Here is a 5,699-nt window from a genome sequence, read left to right on the forward strand (position 1 = left end):
CTTCAAATTAGTAATGTTTAATTTGTTTCTCATATTTTTCAAGAAAAATATTATGAATCACTCCTGTCTACTTTATTCAGAGTAGTACATTCTTCAAAAGTTAAGGTTTATGTCATCAAAGATATAAAACTTCATATAAAACATTTTAAAGCAAGCAAAATTAAACAATACTTTTTGAAGGCTACATACATAAGTAACTAAAATATGAAGGAACAAAAGGATACAAACAAGACTGTAATTACCTGTAGTAAGTTGAAAAAGATTATTATTAGGGGTGGGCACATGGTAAGATTCCAGGGCAAAGGCCAGATGTGGTGTGCCCCAGCAGGGGTGCCATGGTCAGAGTTTGGAAGCACATCTATAAACCTTGTTGATATTTGGGATCCAAGCCCAGAGCAGAGTGTCTGTTAAGAGGAGGATGCAGTTATCACCTGTAATAACCCTAGAGAGATGTTCTCTTTTTGTTGTTGTTTTTGTTAAAAGGATGAAGCACTCAAAGTCCCAGGGTTTAGTAAATTTGCCCAAGGCACCACAGTTGTCAAGGTTGAAAAGAAGACCAAGCATTCTTACTCCAGAGCTAGTACTCTTACTCACTATGGTATATTGTCTCTCTATATTTTTAAAATGTTGATTTACTTTTGAGAGAGAGGGAGGCAGAGTATGAGCAGGGTAGGGTCAGAGAGAGGGAAACACAGAATCCAAAACAGGCTCCAGGCTCTGAGCTGTCAGCACAGAGCCTAATGCAGGGCTTGAACTCACAAATTGTGAGATCACAACCTGAGCCGAAGTTAGATGTTTAACCACCTGAACCACCCAGGCACCCCGTAATGTCTCTATTTTAAAGAATCCTGAAACTCAAGAGCCAAGGGTCAGTAGTAGGAAGACAGGAGATTGGATAAATTTCACAGATTGTTTTTAATGGTGATAAACTTGAGGGGTAAATGGTAAAAGGTGGGATGGGTGCAGGGGTGAACTAAGTTTGTGTTTTTGTTTAAAGTTTCCAGCTGTTTTGTTTCTTTCAGTAGGGAAGACAAAGTCATTTAAAAGGGCTAGAGCAGATAGGGGTAGGATTTAACAGAATACAGTCCCTTTATGCCCTTGAGATTATGGCTTAGTGTGAAAATACTGTTTGAGATGCATCTCTAGATAACTTAAATGCCAATGTACACTTTCTGCCTTTTCCCTTTCTTTGCTGCAGCAGGGTGATTCATATCCTGAAGGGACTTGGATGGCAGGGTAGCTGCTATCATTCTTGTGCTGTATATACATACTGTCATTGGAGTGTGAAAGCTGTGAATGAACAGATACTATTTTCTAGGGCAGTCTACTGTGGAATGTGTTTCCTTTCTCATCCACTCTGGGAATGAGATTTATAAAAGTTCTAGCTTTTCTGTTGACTGTGGCAGGGGATCATTGCAGGTTTGGCTAGTTTTATTTGTGAATATGTAAAGTAATAAACATCGGAGAAGGCTGGATTGAGACTCAGCTTAGCTTTGTGACCCAGAGTAATCCACTTGGGGTAGAGGGTGGAGGAGAGCCTTTTATGGTAGGGGTTATTTAATATCATCTTTTAAAAAAATCAAAGATATGTGTATATATGAGTTTTTAAATCATATGAAAGACAACTAGACTTTAAATGGAAAATAGTTTTGGGCCCTTTCCTCACTTCTGAATCACACTACACACACATTTTATTCAGAACTTTTAGCTATTTCTTCTGATATTTCATATATCTAAATAATGTTCTTCTAATGTGTATCTTGATTTTTTTTATTTTAGATATCATTTCATGATCTTCTAGTATAGAAGATGAGAATTAAGTTCTGAATGTTCTTCTATATGCATATATACCCTTCCCTCCTCCAGTACTTCCAAAGTAGTTCTATCACCATTTTGTTGTTGTTGTTGAATCAATATGCAATTGTTATTATACCCATATAACTACTTTCACATCTGAGCCACATAGTGAATTAAGGTTAAATTTCCTTTCTTGCGTAACTTTATTTTTTTATACAATTGTTTCTCTTTTCATTTGTTTTGTTTCCTCTACTTTCTAAGTTATAACCTTCTAGCAGAATCTAGAATCTATCTAACCTTCTAGCAAAATCTCCTCTGAGTATGCTCAAACACTTTAGGTATTTAACCAGGTTTTTTTTTTTCTCAGTGGTATCTTGTATGGAACACTCCAACCTCCTATTTTAATCTGCTCTTAGAATTTTCTTTGCCCCTCTCTTACTAAGGTTCCTCTGTCTTCTGGGTTAAATCGGTGTCACTTTAATTCTTGGTTTACTCTCTAATTTGATAAATCTATGTCTACATAGCTTCCTGATAAATGTTTGTGGGAGAATTTTTTTGAAAGTTTGCGTATTTGACATGCCTCTACTTAGCTTGTTTCATAGTTTGGCTTGAAACAAAATTCTTCGTTACAAGTAAACTACAGAAGTTTTAAAGCATTCCTTCATTATTTTCTAGTTTCCAGTGTTGTTGACAAATCCAGTGTCATTCTAGTTCCTGACTCTCTTGTTGAGAAGTTTTCTTTCTTTCTTTTTTTTTTTTTTGACAAAGAGTTTATTGTCAAGTTGATTTCCATAAAACACCCAGTGCTCATCTCCACAAGTGCCCTCCTCCATGCCCATCTCCCCCCTCCCCCCACACACCCATCAGTCCTCAGTTTGTTCTCATCATTCAAGAGTCTCTCATGGTTTGCCTCTCTCCCTCTCCCCCACCATTTCCTCCCTTCTTCTCCCCCATGGTCCTCTGTTAAGTTCCTTCTAATCCTCCTGTGCGTGCAGACATATGATATTTGTCCTTCTCTGCCTGACTTATGTCGCTCAGCATGACACCCTCAAGGTCCATCCACGTTGCTACACATGGCCAGATTTCTTTTTTTCTTTTTTTTAATTACGATTGTTGCCATTTATTTTTATTTTTTTATATATATTTTTTTACAAATAGTTTATTGTTCAAATTAGTTTCCACATAACACTCAGTGCTCATCCCCACAAGGGTCCTCCTCCATGCCCATCCCCCCTCCCCCCCACATCCATCAGTCCTCAGTTTTTGTCAGCATTCAAGAGACTCTCATGGTTTGCCTCTCTCCCTTTCCCCCACCATTTCCGCCCTTCTTCTCCCCCTTGTTCCTCCGTCAAGTTCCTCCTAATCCTCCTATACGTGCAAACATATGATATTTGTCCTTCTCTGCCTGACTTATTTCGCTCAGCATAACACCCTCAAGGTCCATCCATGTTGCTACACATGGCCAGATTTCATTGTTTCTCATTGCCATGTAGTATTCCATGGTATAGATAAACCACATCTTCTTGATCCATTCGTCTGTTGATGGACACTTAGGCTCTTTCCATGTTTTGGCTATTGTGGAGAGTGCTGCTATGAACATTGGGGTACATGTGCTCCTATGCATCAGCATTTCTGTATCCCTTGGGTAAATTCCTAGCAGTGCTATTGCTGGGTCATAGGGGAGTTCTATTGTTAGTTTCCTGAGGAACCTCCACACTGTTTTCCAGAGGGGCTGTACCAGTTTACATTCCCACCAACAGTGTAGGAGGGTACACATGGCCAGATTTCATTCTTTCTTATTGCCATGTGGTATTCCATTGTATATATAAACTACATCTTCTTGATCCCTTCGTCAGTTGATGGACATTTAGGCTCTTTCCATGATTCGGCTATTATTGAAAGTGCTGCTGGGAACATTGGGGTACATGTGACCCTATGCATCAGCATCCTTGTCTCCCTTGGGTAAATTCCTGGCAGTGCTATTGCTGGGTCATAGGGGAGTTCTACTGTTAATTTTTTGAGGTACCTCCACACTGTTTTCCAGAGGGGCTGCACCAGTTTACATTCCCACCAACAGTGTAGGAGGGTACCCGTTTCTCCATATCCTCGCCAGCATCTAGAGTCTCCTGATTTGTTCATTTTAGCGACTCTGACCAGCAAGAGGGGTATCTCAGTGTGGTTTTGGTTTGTATATCACTGATGAGGAGGGATGCTGAGCGTCGTTTCATGTGTCTGTTGGCCATCTGGATGTCCTCTTTGGAGAAGTGTCTGTTCATGTATTTCACCCATTTCTTCACTGGGTTGTTTGTTTTTCGGGTGTGGAGTTTGGTGAGTTCCTTATATATTCTGGATATTAACCCTTTATCTGATATGTCATTTGCAACTATCTTTTCCCATTCCGTCTATTGCCTATTCGTTTTACAGATCATTTCCTTTGCCGTACAGAAACTTTTAATCTTGATGAGGTCCCAATAGTTCATTTTTGCTCTTGATTCCCTTGCCTTTGGGGATGTGTCAAGTAGAAATTGCTGTGGTGGAGGTCAAGGAGTTTGTGCTTCCTGCTTTCTCCTCTAGGGTTTTGATGGTTTCCTGTCTCATGTTCAGGTCCTTTATCCATTTTGAGTTTATTTTTGTGTATGGTGTGAGAAAATGATCTAGTTTCATTCTTCTGCATGTTGCTGTCCAGTTCTCCCAACACCATCTGTTAAAGAGGCTNTAGATTGTTTTGGGTAGTAATGACATTTTAACAGTATTTATTCTTCATATGGAAACAAATGAAAATGAGAATACAACAATCCAAACCCTATGGGATGCGGTGAAAGCAGTCCTAAGAGGAAAGTACATTGCACTCCAGGCATATTTCAAGAAATTAGAAAAACCACAAGGGCAAACTCTAACAGCACACCTAAAGCAACTAGAGGGAGAGCAACAAGAGCACCTCAAACCCAGTAGAAGAAGAGAAATAATAAAAATTAGGGTAGAAATAAACAGTATAAAAACCAAAGAAACAGTTGAACAGATCAATGAAACCAAGAGTTGGTTTTTTGAAAAAATAAACAAAATTGACAAACCTCTAGCCAGGCTTCTCAAAAAGAAAAGAGAGAGCACTCAAATAGACAAAATCATGAATGAAAACGGACTGATTACATTAAAACCCCTCAGAAATACGAGCAATTATTAGGGAATACTATGAAAAACTATATACCAACAAACTGGACAGCTTCGAAGAAATCGACAAATTCCTACACACACTCACTACTAAAATTCACATGGGAAGAGATAGACAACCTGAACAGACACATAACAAGTGAGGAAATTGAATTAGTTATCAAAAATCTCCCAACAGATAAGAGCCCTGGGCTTCCCTGGGGAATTCTACCAGATGTTTAAAACAGAATTAATACCCATTCTTCTCAAACTATTCCAAAAAATAGAAATCGAAGGAAAACTTCCAGACTCATTTTATGAAGCCAGCATCACTTTGATTCCCAAGCCTGACAGAGACCCAGCAGAAAAGGAGAACTATAGGCCAATATCCTTGATGAATAGAGATGCACAAATCCTCAACAAGATACTTGCAAATCGAATCCAGCAGCACATAAAAAGAATTATCCACCAAGATCAAGTGGGATTCATTCCTGGGTTACAGGGCTGGTTCAATATTGCAAATCAATCAATGTGATACATCACATCAACAAAACAAAAAATAAAATCATATGGTCCCATCAGTAAATGCAGAAAAAGCATTTGACAAAATACAGCATCCCTTTTTTTTTTTTTAATGTTTTTATTTATTTCTAGGAGAGAGAGAGAGACAGCGTGAGCAGGGGAGGGTCAGAGAGAGAGGGAGTCACAGACTGAAATAGGCTCCAGGCTCTGAGCTGGCAGTCAGCACAGAGCCC

The sequence above is a fragment of the Crocuta crocuta genome, unplaced genomic scaffold, assembly GCF_008692635.1.
Source record: "Crocuta crocuta isolate KB4526 unplaced genomic scaffold, BGI_CrCroc_1.0 scaffold1079, whole genome shotgun sequence".
NCBI classification, from domain to species: Eukaryota; Metazoa; Chordata; class Mammalia; order Carnivora; family Hyaenidae; genus Crocuta; species Crocuta crocuta.